This window comes from Triticum dicoccoides, chromosome 3B, assembly GCF_002162155.2.
Source record: "Triticum dicoccoides isolate Atlit2015 ecotype Zavitan chromosome 3B, WEW_v2.0, whole genome shotgun sequence".
NCBI classification, from domain to species: Eukaryota; Viridiplantae; Streptophyta; class Magnoliopsida; order Poales; family Poaceae; genus Triticum; species Triticum dicoccoides.
Genome location: NC_041385.1, coordinates 23,030,824 through 23,045,624, shown reverse-complemented (window position 1 = coordinate 23,045,624; position 14,801 = coordinate 23,030,824). Strand labels below are relative to the sequence as shown.

Sequence of the window (14,801 nt, the reverse complement as noted above, 5' to 3'; positions counted from 1 at the left end):
GGTTTCTACTTAAATAAATACTTATTGTTGCTATTTTTATTTTGTTTCCAGTTTTTTTGTTTTGTTTTCTGCATTATTTATTTTCTTTTGTTTTTTGCTTTATTTTTTAATTCTTTTTGCTTTTAGGTCAGCAATATTATAAACTTTCTGGTAGTGCCATTAGTTTTTAGAAAAATTATAAACTTTCTGTTAGTGCCATTAGTTTTCATATTTGAATAGTTAAAATTTGAATTCTTTGAAATTTGTGTGAATCACAAGTTTGTGATTAACTTTACTAAAAAATGAACATAGATGCGCCTATAGAGAAAATTCAACCTAAATTCATAATAAATTTCTATGAATTTCAGAGAAATTCACTATGAGTTTAGGTCAAATTCCCTGTATAGGGGCATTTATTTTCACTTTGAGAGGAGCTCAACAAGGCAGAGAGGGACGAGCTTATAAACCGGTGTGAGCGCCCTTCGGTTGGCGAGGTGGGACTAAACTATGAGCGCAACGAGGACCAACCCTTTAGTCCCGGTTTGTGGCACAAACCGGGACTAATGGTCATGGGCCAGGGGCGAGGCGCATTGGTCCCGGTTCGTGCGTGGAACTGGGACCAAAAGGTCCAGACGAACCGGGACCAATGGCCCACGTGGCTGCCCTCTTGAGAGTGTTTTTGGTGAGAACATAGTTGACAAGGAGCGAACCGGGATTAATGGTATTACGAGGGCCAAACCATAAGACATTAAAGCATTTAAAATGAACTCTGAAAAAGTTGAAAGTTGGCATGGTATCATAATTTCACCCACATAGCATGTGCATGTACAAAACGGACAATGGTATCATACTCGTCTGTTACAAAGTTGGCATGGTATCATCATAATAGTTGCGGGAGAAAGTCTTCACTTTTTCTTCGTTTGTGTCATTTGCTTATTGCGCCGTAACCATGGATAATATTTATCGTTTATCAGGATGCTTGGGTCAGCCTTGACTTTGAAGGGAGGAATTTCATGATACTTTTCATAATCTTCAGACATGTCTGTCTTGCCCTCCACTCCCACGATGTCCCTTTTTCCTGAAAGAACTATGTGGCGCTTTGGCTCATCGTATGATGTATTCGCTTCCTTATCTTTTCTTTTTCTCGGTCTGGTAGACATGTCCTTCACACAGATAACATGTGCCACATCATTGGCTAGGACGAACGGTTCGTCAGTGTACCCAAGATTTTTCAGATCCACTGTTGTCATTCCGTACTGTGGGTCTACCTGTACCCCGCCTCCTGACGGATTGACCCATTTGCACTTAACCAAAGGGACCTTAAAATCATGTCAGTAGTCAAGTTCCCATATGTCCACTATGTAACCATAATATGTGTCCTTTCCCCTCTCGGTTGTTGCATCAAAGCGGACACCGCTGTTTTGGTTGGTGCTTTTTTGATCTTGGTCAATCGTGTAAAATGTATTTCCATTTATCTCGTATCCTTTCCAAATCGTAACAGTCGAAGATGGTCCCCTGGACAACAAGTACAGCTCATCACAAACAGTGTTGTGACCTCTAAGACGTGTTTCCAACCAACTGCTGAAAGTCCTGATGTGTTCACATGTAATCCAGTCGTCGCACTGCTCCGGGTGTTTGGAGCGCAAACTGTTCTTGTGTTCATTGACATACGGGATCACCAAGGAAGAGTTCTGTAGAACTGTGTAGTGTGCTTGAGACAAAGAATATCCGTCCCTGCATATTATTGAGTCCCTTCCAAGCGTGCCTTTTCTAGTCAGTCTCCCCTCATACCGTGATTTAGGGAGACCTATCTTTTTAAGGCCAGGAATGAAGTCAACACAAAACCCGATGACATCCTCTGTTTGATGGCCCATGGAGATGCTCCCTTCTGGCCTAGCGCGGTTACGGACATATTTCTTTAGGACTCCCATGAACCTCTCAAAGGGGAACGTATTGTGTAGAAATACGGGCCCCAGAATGACAATCTCGTCGACTAGACGAACTAGGACGTGCGTCATGATATTGAAGAAGGATGGTGGGAACACCAACTCGAAACTGACAAGACATTGTGCCACATCACTCCTTAGCCTTGGCACGATTTCTGGATCGATCACCTTTTGAGAGATTGCATTGAGGAATGCACATAGCTTCACAATGGCTAATCGGATGTTTTCCGGTAGAAGCCCCCTCAATGCAACCGGAAGCAGTTGCGTCATAATCACGTGGAAGTCATGAGACTTTAGGTTCTGGAACTTTTTCTCTGGCATATTTATTATTCCCTTTATATTCGACGAGAAGCCAGTCGGGACCTTCATACTGAGCAGGCATTCAAAGAAGATTTCTTTCTCTTCTTTCGTAAGAGCGTAGCTGGCAGGACCTTCATACTGCTTGGGAGGCATGCCGTCTTTTTCGTGCAAACGTTGCAGGTCCTCCCGTGCCTCAGGTGTATCTTTTGTCTTTTCATACACGCCCAAGAAGCCTAGCAGGTTCACGCAAAGGTTCTTCGTCACGTGCATCACGTCGATTGAAGAGCGGACCTCTAGGTATTTCCAGTAGGGTAGGTCCCAAAATATAGATTTCTTCTTCCACATGGGTGCGTGTCCCTCAGCATCATTCGGAACAGCTAGTGCGTTGGGACCCTTTCCAAAGATTACATGTAAATCATTGACCATAGCAAGTACGTGATCACCGGTACGCATGGCGGACTTCTTCTGGTGATCTGCCTCGCCTTTGAAATGCTTGCCTTTCTTTCGACATTGATGGTTGGTCAGAAGAAATCGACGATGGCCCAGGTACACATTCTTCCTGCAACATCCCAGGTATATACTATCGGTGTCAAGTAAACAGTGTGTGCATGCGTGGTATCCCTTGTTTGTCTGTCCTGAAAGGTTACTAAGAGCGGGCCAATCATTGATGGTCACGAACAGCAACGCCTTTAGGTCAAATTCCTCCTGTTTGTGCTCATCCCACGTACGTACACCGTTTCCATTCCACAGCTGTGAAAGTTCTTCAACTAATGGCCTTAGGTACATGTCAATGTCGTTGCCGGGTTGCTTAGGGCCTTGGATGAGAACTGGCATCATAATGAACTTCCGCTTCATGCACATCCAAGGAGGAAGGTTATACATACATAGAGTCACGGGCCAGGTGCTGTGATTGCTGCTCTACTTCCTGAAAGGATCAATGCCATCCGCGCTTAAAGCAAATCATATGTTCCTTGGGTCACTTGCAAACTCATTCCAGTACTTTCTCCCGATTTTTCGCCACTGCGACCCGTCAGCGGGTGCTCTCAGCTTCTCGTCTTTCTTACGGTCCTCACTGTGCCATCGCATCAACTTGGCATGCTCTCCGTTTTTGAACAGACGTTTCAACCGTGGTATTATAGGAGCATACCACATCACCTTCGCAGGAACCCTCTTCCTGGGGGGCTCGCCGTCAACATCACCAGGGTCATCTCGTCTGATCTTATACCGTAATGCACCGCATACCGGGCATGCGTTCAGATCCTTGTACGCACCGTGGTAGAGGATGCAGTCATTAGGGCATGCATGTATCTTCTGCACCTCCAATCCTAGAGGGCATACGACCTTCTTTGTTGCGTATGTACTGTCGGGCAATTCGTTATCCTTTGGAAGCTTCTTCTTCAATATTTTCAGTAGCTTCTCAAATCCTTTGTCAGGCACAGCATTCTCTGCCTTCCACTGCAGCAATTCCAGTACGGTACCGAGCTTTGTGTTGCCATCTTCGCAATTGGGGTACAACCCTTTTTTGTGATCCTCTAACATGCGATCGAACTTCAGCTTCTCCTTTTGACTTTCGCATTGCGTCCTTGCATCGACAATGACCCGGCGGAGATCATCATCATCGGGCACATCGTCTGGTTCCTCTTGATCTTCAGCAGCTTCGCCCGTTGCAGCATCATCGTGCACATCATCTGGTTCCTCTTGATGTTCAGTAGCATCACCGTATTTAGGGGGCACATAGTTGTCATCGTACTCTTCTTCTTCGCTGTCTTCCATCATAACTCCTATTTCTACGTGCCTCGTCCAAACATTATAGTGTGACATGAAACCCTTGTAAAGCAGGTGGGTGTGAAGGATTTTCCGGTCAGAGTAAGACTTCGTATTCCCACATATAGGGCATGGACAACACATAAAACCATTCTGCTTGTTTGCCTCAGCCACTTCGAGAAAATCATGCACGCCCTTAATGTACTCGGAGGTGTGTCTGTCACCGTACATCCATTGCCGGTTCATCTACGTGCATTATATATAATTAAGTGTGTCAAAAATCATTACAGAACATCATGAATAGATAATTAAGTGACCAAATTAATAAAAGTTCGTCATCACATTAAAACCAAAGTACATACATAGTTCTCATCTAACAACATAAAGCTCTGCAGAGCATCTAAATTAATTAAACCATACATTGAAACTATGTAAAACATTTCAATGAAAAAACAAATATGATCATAATCGCAACCAAGGTAACAACTGATCCAACGGCATAATGATACCAAGCCTCGGTATGAATGGCATATTTTCTAATCTTTCTAATCTTCAAGTGCATTGCATCCATCTTGATCTTGTGATCATCGACGACATCTGCAACATGCAACTCCAATATCATCTTCTCCTCCTCAATTTTTCTTATTTTTTCCTTCAAGAAATTGTTTTCTTCTTCAACTATATTTAACCTCTCGACAATAGGGTCAGTTGGAATTTCCGGTTCAACAACCTCCTAGATAAGTAAAATCTATGTCGCGTTGGTCGGCATAATTGTCATAAACAATAAATTAACCAATAGTTATGAAAAGATAATATATACCACATCCGAATCATAGACAGGACAAGGGCCGACGGGGGCGGATACCAAAACCATCACACTATAAAAGATGCAATAATAAAAGTAAGGAAATAATACAAGTATCTATCTAAACATACAAGTAAGAATATGTTTCCTTTCAGAAAGAAGATAAGAACAAGAGGCTCACCACGGTGGTGCCGGCGATGAGATCGGCGCGAGTGATCGACGGCGGTGAAGACGGGGACGGGGTTGACGGACCGCTAAACCTAGACAAATATTGAGGAAAATGGAGCTTGGAGGTCGAGCTTGGAGAGGAGAATGCTTAAGTAGTGTGGCTCGGGCATTCCATCGAACACCTTGTGTGCATAGGAGGTGAGCTAGAGCACCACCAAGCCCTCTCCCCCTCGGCGGCCAGAAAAAACAGAGAGCAGTTTGCTCTGCTCTTAAGCGAGGGGGTATATATAGGCACCTAATTCGTCCCGGTTGGTGGCATGAACCGGGACTAAAGGGCAGCCTTTGGTCCCGGTTCAAGCCACCAACCGGGACCAATGGTGGTCGGCCAGGAGCGAGGCCCATTGGTCCCGGTTCGTCCCACCAACCGGAATCAAAAGGTCCAGACGAACCGGGACCAATGGCCCACGTGGCCCGGCCGGCCCCCGGGGCTCACGAACCGGGTCCAATGCCACCATGGGCCCCGGTTCTGGACTGAACCGGCCTGGACCTTTGCCCCCTTTTCTACTAGTGCTAATCTCCTCCTGCTGAATCGTGAGTGGATGCAACGGCTGCATGTGTGTAGATGGTAGACCTGAACATCGAACTCGATGAACACGAGCTTGGCGGCAGGGCGGGAGGAGAGCCGAAGAGATGCAGTGGGGGCTAGTGACGACCGTGAAATAGGAGGAGGCGAGGTCGTGGGGCAGCCTAATATGAAATTACCAAGCTGCCCACAATCTAAATTCAGCGTTGAACCATATTAACCATTGGATCTGCTTAATACTACACCTTAAATTTGATAGTATGATGCACCGTAAAAAATCTCGAAGGCTTTTGTTAAGACAACAATAGTTTTATCCTCGGTGGCCCTGCTGAAGCTCCGTCACTGCCAATGGGCTCTGAAATTGTTCAACTGGAAATTGCCTGGATAATTCGTCTCGAATATGAGTCAAAGAAGATACTGTGAAGAGTCGTGTGCGAGTCTCTGGGAATCATGGTGGTTTATGATCAAGATGTATAACTATCACTGCTTTAGTCCGGTCCACCAACCCCGTTGTGGTGTGAACTTTGGGTGACCTCAGCCTGCAACTCTGGCCCCGCCTTGCCGCCCTCACCCCGCCCTCGCCACCGGACGGTGTCGCCTGAGGCTGTCCCATCCGTCCCCGCAACTCGCTAGTGAGTTTCTGGACCTCCTCATCTCTATGTCTCTCTATTCTTCTCTGTATAATGGATGGATAAATGGTACATGCATGTGTTGTTAATGGATAGATGGATGAATGCTGCCAAAGATTTGCTAGATGGATGGATGAATGATGCTTATGTTTTTTTGCTACTTTCTAGTAGCTTGCTAGCATGGATTGATGAATGGTGCATTTTTTTGCTACTGTCATTGGTAGTAGGCTTGTTTTTTTTTGCAGGAATTGGTAGTAGGCTTGTTGGATAGTGAATGGTGCATATGCTGATGTTTTTTTGCTAGTAGCTTGCTGGCTGGATGAATGGTGCATAACCCTACTTTTTTTTGCTACTGTCAATGGTAGTAGCTTGCAAGATGGATGGCTCAATGGTGCATATGTTGATTTTTTTTTGCTACTAGCTTGCTGGATGGATGAATGGTGCATATGTTTGGTTCCCTTCTACTGCTGCTTGGTAAATAGCTGGATCTATGTATGTGCTAATGGATAGATGTTGTAGATGGAGAAAGTGGAGAAAGCCAATGGTATAGGAGACATGCTCTTACATACATGCCATGTGATGTTTTACCGTGTCCCGCTGCTCTTAGGGCATTTCTAACTGATCCCCTAAAAGTTAGTGGAGTATCCGGCGGAGTAATGTTAGTGGAGTAAAACTAAAATTGTGTAGATTTTGTATCATAGCCGCACGAACTTCAAACACTACACAATACATATCTTAAAAACATTCAAATTGGAACATGCATAGCATAACCGTCGTAACATAAAGATTCATCATCCTCGACCACCACCTCCTCGGCCTCCACCTCTTCCCCGGTCACCTCTTGCTCCATGTCTTGGGTGGCCTCCCAAAACGAGTCGTAGTTGAGCTCATCAAGTCCAACAGCTGCCGAGATCTCCAAGAAGGCAAGGAATTCGACCGTGTTCATCTCCGCACTACAATAAACAAAGCAAACACTACCAGCAATCACTACCGGCCACCAACAATCACTATTGGATACCAACAACATGCGATGTTTTTGTTTTTATCTTGTAGGCATTTCACCGAGCACTTGGCTGTCGTGATGCTTGTTGCCGGCTGCGGTCGCCTCCTGCGCCGAAGCAGTGGCAGTAGGGGGGGGGGGCACCAGAGTAGCTGCACGAGGCGCCACTTTGGCCTTCCTCATCTTCTTCTTCGTGGCGCCGCCGCCGCTGCCGTAGGCTTTCGAGCTCGTTTGGCTCCGGAGGGTGCGGCGGGAGGGCGGCGGGCCATTGCCGGAGAGGCGGTCACCACCAGGCCATTGGGGGCAGTGGGAGGAGGAGCTTGGACGTGGTGGGTTTTTTCATCCCCAAATTCTTCTATTTTCAAGTGAGAGCCATTAATGTTTATGACCGATGCTTGCAGCCAAGTGATAAACCGCACCCCTGTCAAAAGGCTAGAATTCTGGAAGATTCTTCTAATTTGTATATGTTTCTTTTTTTAGTGGTTCTATTTGTAGATATTTCTTCTTAGTTGTAAATGTTGTTTCGGAACTTTACTCAATGTTTGGCAACTCAAAATGGAACTTCATATACTTTTTTTACTTACTACGCAAAGAAATACGTGTAACTCTTAGTAGTAAAAAAGAAGTGTCGAGGACACGTACGTATAGTGTTTAAAAAAGAGTGGACACGTACGTATATCAGGTGATGTTTTACGGCGGGCCTTGTTGTGTTCGTGTCCATCTAGGTTTCCTTCTACGATTGGAATCCCTGGTCAATGCTGATATATACCTAGTGTGCACGATGTGTTCGCCTCCCAACGAAAGCGATCGAACATAGAGCCAGATGGAGCAGGCGGACCACGGCGACCTGGCGGCGCTCCTGCCGGAGGCCGTGCTCGCCGACGTGCTGCGTCGCGTGGAGGCACCGCGCTGGCTAGCAGTGTCACGCTGCGTCTGCAAGGCGTGGCGAGCCATCATCGATGGTGAGAACCTCCTGCGTACAGATCTCCCGCTTAGCGGGTTCTTCATCACCTTCAAGGAGCTCTGTTTGCCCGAGTTCTTCTCCCGCCCTTGTCGCCGTTTGGTCGGCCAGCAATCAGCGGCAAGCTCGATTTCCTACCCACAGCCATTAAAGTTCATCCTGATGGGTGGAGCTTGGACGGCGACTACTACATCCAGGATCACTGCAATGGGCTCCTATTGCTCGACGGCTACGTGGTTAACCCGGCCACACGCCGCTGGAAATCTCTGCCCTCATGCACGCGCAGTCATACTACAGCCGGGGGAATCCTCCGTGGTATTTTCTCCGATCATTACTATCTGGCCTTTGATCCCACGGTGTCATCCCACTATCAGGTGTTTCAGATTCCTTATTTGCGTTGGGCGGGAGGTGAGTTTGACCCTTTAGAGGAGGCATCCGAATGGCCTCCATCTCCATATATCTTGCGTGTATTCTCTTCTAGGAGAGGACGTTGGGAGGAGAGGTTGTTTGTTCGTGAAGGGGATGCCGCAGGAACCCTTGCAAAGGCGCGTGTGTTTGGTATCCGACTCCGCTCCGTCTATTGGCGCGGATCCCTTTACGTGCATTGTCAAAGTGATTTTATTATGAGGTACATACTGTTAACAATCGTATATTGCTGTGTTAGTTAGAGCTAACAAATTCAGTACTTATCCGTGTATAGACTTATCAGTACTTATCCGTGTATAGACTTATCCTCTTGTTAGGATCCTGTATTCTGTTGTATCTACAGATGCGATCACGCATTGTCTATTATAAATACACGGCCAACCCTACGGGGATAATCACGGCAAATCAATCTTTCTGACTTGGTATACAGAGCGAAAGATCCAATCTCACTTCCTCCACCATGACTGGCACCAACCCTGCTGCTTCCCTCTCCGGCACCGCCGGCACCCTCACCACCCTCAACGCCGGCACCCTGTCCGCCGGTTCCTCCACTTCCGCTCCGATCTCGGTCACCTCGCTCGGTAGCCTGATCACTCTGCGCCTTACGCGCGATAACTTCCTGCTATGGAAGACCCAAGCCGTCCCCGCCCTCGCTGCAAACGGCCTGTTCGGCTATGTTGCCGGCACCGCCGCAGCCCCGCCGCACACCATCAAGGAAGGAACCGGTGATGCGGCTGTTGATGTGGCCAATCCGGAGTTTCTTCGCTGGTACCAGCAGGACCAGCTCGTCATGATCGCCCTCCTCGGCTCCATGACCGAGGACATCCTCGGGCAGATGACCCAGCTGACGACCTCCGCCGCTGTTTGGACTGCACTGCACGACATGTTCGCCTCGCAGAATCGTGCCCGCATCATGCAGCTCAGGTATCAACTTTCCAACCTGAAGAAGAAGGACCTCTCTGCCTCTGACTACTACCGCAAGATGAAGGGGTTCGCTGATGCGATGGCGTCCATTGGCAAGCCCCTCACTGACGATGAAGTGCTCGGCTACATGCTCGCTGGGTTGGGCTCCGAGTTCGAGCCACTCATCGCGTCGATCACGGCGCGAGATGATCCAGTAAGTCTCAGCAGCTTCTATGCGTATCTCCTTAGTGCTGAACTTCGCCTGGAGCAGCAAAATTCGTCAGGTGAAATCCATCCCTCCGCCAACACCGCTGCTCGTGCCAATGATCGCGGCGGCAATGGTGCACGCGGCAGACATGGCGGTCAAGGCGGCGGACATGGCGGACAAGGCGGCGGACAGGGGCGCGGTCGCGGCGGGCGTGGCCGCGGCAACGGCCGCTCCAACCTGAAGTGTCAGGTGTGCAGCAAGTTTGGCCATGACGCCCTTCACTGCCGCAATCGTTTCAACCATGCATTCCAGCCCGACGAGCAGCGCGAGCGCTCCGGCAACTCCGTCAACACCAACACCGGCTCCGCGGGGTACACCGTGGACATGGACTGGTACGCTGACACAGGTGCGACCGACCACCTGACCAGCGACCTCGACCGTCTCGGCATCCACGAGCGCTACGGCGGCAAGGACAAGGTGCATGCTGCAAACGGGGCAGGTATGTCTATCTCCCATATCGGACATTCCATTTTTTCTGGCTCATCCAAACCAATTCACCTTCGCAACATACTGCATGTTCCACATGTTAACAAGCATCTCCTATCCGTGCACAAACTTGTTTCTGATAATGACTCTTTTGCTGAATTTCATCCTCATTATTTCTATCTTAAGGACCGAGCAACCAAGACAGTTCTTCTTCGCGGTAGAAGTCGCCATGGCCTTTACCCGGTGCCAAGCCTCAATAAATCATCCATCGTCGTCCGAAGTCCTCGAGTTCTCTCCGCTGTCAAGCTCTTCCCGGAACTATGGCATCGAAGATTAGGTCACCCTTCAAAAGAAGTCGTTGAGTCAGTCCTTAGATCAAATAAATTCGCTTGTGCACCCTCGCTTCAGTCTAGTATTTGTGATGCTTGTCAACGAGCTAAAGTTCATCAATTGCCTTTTCGAGATTCTACTCATATTACACATGAACCACTTGAACTTATTCATTCCGATGTATGGGGCCCTGCAATTCGTTCTGCGGGTGGTTTCAAATATTATGTGAGTTTCTTAGATGACTTTAGTCGTTTTACGTGGATTTATCTCCTTAAGCGAAAATCTGATGTTGAGCAAGCCTTCTACACCTTTCAAAAACATGTTGAGCGCATGTTGAATACTAAAATTAAAACTGTTCAAACCGACTGGGGTGGCGAGTATCGTCGCCTCAACAAATATTTTCAAAGGGAAGGGATCACTCATCGGGTCTCTTGCCCTCACACGAGCCAACAAAATGGCATTGCCGAGCGCAAACATCGCCATATTGTTGAAACGGGTATCGCTTTGCTTGCTCATTCATCTCTTCCGGTTCGTTTTTGGGATGAGGCATTTCTTACAGCATGTTATCTTATAAATCGCATGCCCACACGAGTTCTTCAGAACTCTGCTCCGATCACTTGCCTTCGCAATGAACAACCCGACTACACATTTCTTCGTGCGTTTGGGTGTGCCTGTTGGCCCAACCTTAGGCCATACAATAACCGGAAGCTTGAATTTCGTTCCATACAGTGCGTATTCTTGGGCTACAGTTCCATGCATAAAGGGTACAAGTGTTTGGATCGGTCCACAGGACGCATCTATATATCGCGGGATGTTGTTTTTGACGAGCTTGTATTTCCGTTTGATCAATCTTCGCAGTCATCCACCACGTCCCCGCTGTTATCCACGCCTCCCTCTCTGTTTTCCTTAACCGAGCCAGCTTTAGTGGATGACCGTATGCGGCGATATGACACGACCTTGCTTGCTAATCCCGAATCCAGCTTGTCTCCTGGTTCTGCAGGTTCCGCCCGTTCGACGTCGCCGGAGGAAACGTCCCCATGTACGCCACGTCACGCCCATGCAGATGCGCCCTCGCCCGCTCCAGCGGCTTCCCCGGGCGCGGGCAGCTCGGTCTCTCCAATGGGCCGGCTTGACTTTTCTCCCGCGCCGGTTGGGGCCGACTCGTCCTCGCCTAACAGCACACCCGCCTCGGCCCATGGGCCGGCTGCATCACCGACGCCGCCTGCGTCGCCCCCTCCAGCAGCCGACGCTCCTGCAGCCGCAGCGCCTGCGGACGCACGGCACCCGATGACGACCCGTCTTCGACACAACATCATCAAGCCGCTCGTCCCGAGCGATGGCACGGTCCGCTACGATCCTCGCCGCCGCGCTTTCCACGCCGAGCCGCGCTCCTACCGCGATGCCCTCGCGAATGAGCACTGGCGCCCGGCCATGGAGTCTGAATTTGCTGCCCTGCAGCAGAACCGGACGTGGTCTCTCGTGCCTCGTCCTCCTGGCAAAAATATCATCGGGTGCAAATGGATTTTCAAGGTGAAGCACAAGGCTGATGGCTCTCTGGACAAGTTCAAAGCAAGACTAGTCGCTCGGGGTTTCACTCAGCAACATGGGCTTGACTACTCCCCGGTTGTAAAACCAGCAACTGTGCGTTTGGTGCTGTCCCTCGCTGTCTCCCGCGGCTGGCACTGCCGACAGATTGATATAAGCAACGCTTTTCTGCATGGTATTCTCACTGACGAAGCCTACATGCAACAACCACCCGGTTTTCAGGATTCAACCAGGCCGGACTATGTCTGCAAACTGCATAAAGCGTTGTATGGTTTGAAACAGTCGCCTCGCGCTTGGTACGCTCGTCTCAGTGAGCGCCTTCAACAACTCGGTTTTTCTCCCTCGGCTGCTGACACGTCCTTGTTCATCTTTGCTGATGGGGGTGTGACCGTTTATATGCTTGTATATGTGGACGATATTGTCATCGTGAGTTCATCCAGTTCTGCCATGACAAAGCTGCTTCAGAAGCTCTCTGCGACCTTCCCAGTCAAGGACCTTGGTCCTCTTCGTTACTTTCTCGGTATTGAAGTACTTCCCAATTCCGGGGGAATCATTCTTACCCAGAAAAAGTACGCCATGGACTTGCTGCAGCGTACAGATATGGCGAATTGCAAAGCAGTTTCAACACCGATGTGTACTCACGAGAAGCTCACTCGCGATGCTGGACATAAACTGAATGAGGATCAAGCGTTCAAGTACAGAAGTACAGTGGGAGCTCTTCAGTATCTGACTTTGACACGCCCAGACCTCTCATTTGCAGTAAACAAGGTCTGCCAGTTCTTATCTTGCCCCACTGATGTTCATTGGGAGGCTGTCAAGCGTATCCTCCGGTTTGTCAAAGGAACAGCGACCACCGGTTTGACTATTCGTCGATCATCATGCACTCTACTAAGTGTGTTTACTGATGCTGACTGGGCGGGCTGCAGTGATGACAGGCGATCGACAGGAGGGTTTGCTGTGTTTTTCGGCCCTAATCTTATATCTTGGACTGCACGTAAGCAACCCACAGTGTCACGATCATCGACAGAAGCGGAGTACAAGGCATTGGCGAATGGTACAGCTGAAGCAACATGGGTGCAATCATTACTGAAGGAGCTACGAGTTCCACAACCCCGAGCACCGGTCCTTTGGTGTGATAATCTTGGCGCGACGTACCTCATAGCCAATCCAGTATTCCATGCCCGCACCAAGCACATCGAGGTGGACTTCCATTTCGTCAGGGAGAAGGTTGCCATGGGAGCCTTGGAGGTCCGTTTTATTTCATCAGCCGATCAGGTGGCGGACGCCTTCACCAAGCCACTCACAAAGCTGATGCTATCACGATTGCGCTCCAATCTCAACCTTTCCACATGATGAGATTGCGGGGGAATGTTATCAATCGTATATTGCTGTGTTAGTTAGAGCTAACAAATTCAGTACTTATCCGTGTATAGACTTATCAGTACTTATCCGTGTATAGACTTATCCTCTTGTTAGGATCCTGTATTCTGTTGTATCTACAGATGCGATCACGCATTGTCTATTATAAATACACGGCCAACCCTACGGGGATAATCACGGCAAATCAATCTTTCTGACTCATACCTAGACCAGTTCATTAATATCTTGATTTTAGTGTTCAGTTTTGCCCTAATGAAGGCATTATCCACACCTGTATCTCAAAAATTTCTTGCCAATGATCTGATTTTGCAGAATATCTTTGTCTGAAGATAAGTACAATGTGATTAAGCCACCAATGAGTGTTGGACTTTCCAATTACATAGGATTATCAGAGAAAGGAGTGTACCACGCGTCATTTGTTAAGAATCACATTCGCATCTGTATACTGAATGAATCATGCGATAAGTCAGAGTGGATATTAAAGCACGACTATGACCTTATTAAGCCAATGGAAGTGTTTGATCATCAAGTTCATGGACCATGGATCTTAGAAGACATTAACTATGGAATCTTTCGTTCTCATCTCCCAAGTATCAACAAGGAAGAAGTAATTCAAGAGAAATTTGAATGGAACTCCGACGACGATGATTTCTGTGAGAATGTAGACATGGTTGAAGTGCACCATCGCCATCCATATTTTGAGATCGAGATACTTGGATTTCACCCATACAAAGAGATTCTCTTTTTGAGTAGGTCAGAGACCTATAAATTAAATGCAATGGCGTTTGCCTATCATTTGAATAGCTTCAAGGTTGAAAGTTTAGGTAGCATATACCCAACAGGTCACCAATATTTCGACTCTGGCCTTCCTAATGAAAATCGGGAGATTAAATCTTTTCCATACACGCCATGTTGTTGGATCGAAGAGACCCCATAAAGAGTGAATTAATCTGTAGTAGCTCGTTTCAAACATGATCATATATATGCTGTTTTGTTTGGATATTTTTTGTTTTAACTTGTGCAACAAATTATTCTTTTACTATCATTGCTACCGATCAATTCAACCGGGCGGCATGACCCAAGATGGATCGTTTTTTCATGTTTGTGGCTAGCAACATCTCCCAATTACATGCATGTGCGTGCTTGGGAGGGTGCGCTCCAGCCGCTACTCATTGTAGTGTCTGTCGACGCCTAGCACAAAGCACTGACAGGATACGTAAGATTGGCATTGGCATGGGCTGGTGGTTAGTCGACGGTAGTAGCGGCAATAACAACGAGCGACCGGTTGAGGAGGTGCCACCATGTAGTGAGATGGTGATGTACGGCATGGCCCATCTTGGTGCCGTTGTCACCACCACATCTTTGGCTTTCGAGCATGGGCACGGGAT

General features: G+C 48.0%; 2 pseudogenes; both read left to right on the top strand.

Moving 5' to 3' along the window:
• Window positions 1-7,997: 7,997 nt before the first annotated feature.
• LOC119279143 lies at window positions 7,998-8,835 on the top strand (annotated as a pseudogene).
• Window positions 8,836-9,582: 747 nt separating this feature from the next.
• On the top strand, window positions 9,583-9,721 carry LOC119282973 (annotated as a pseudogene).
• Window positions 9,722-14,801: the final 5,080 nt, after the last annotated feature.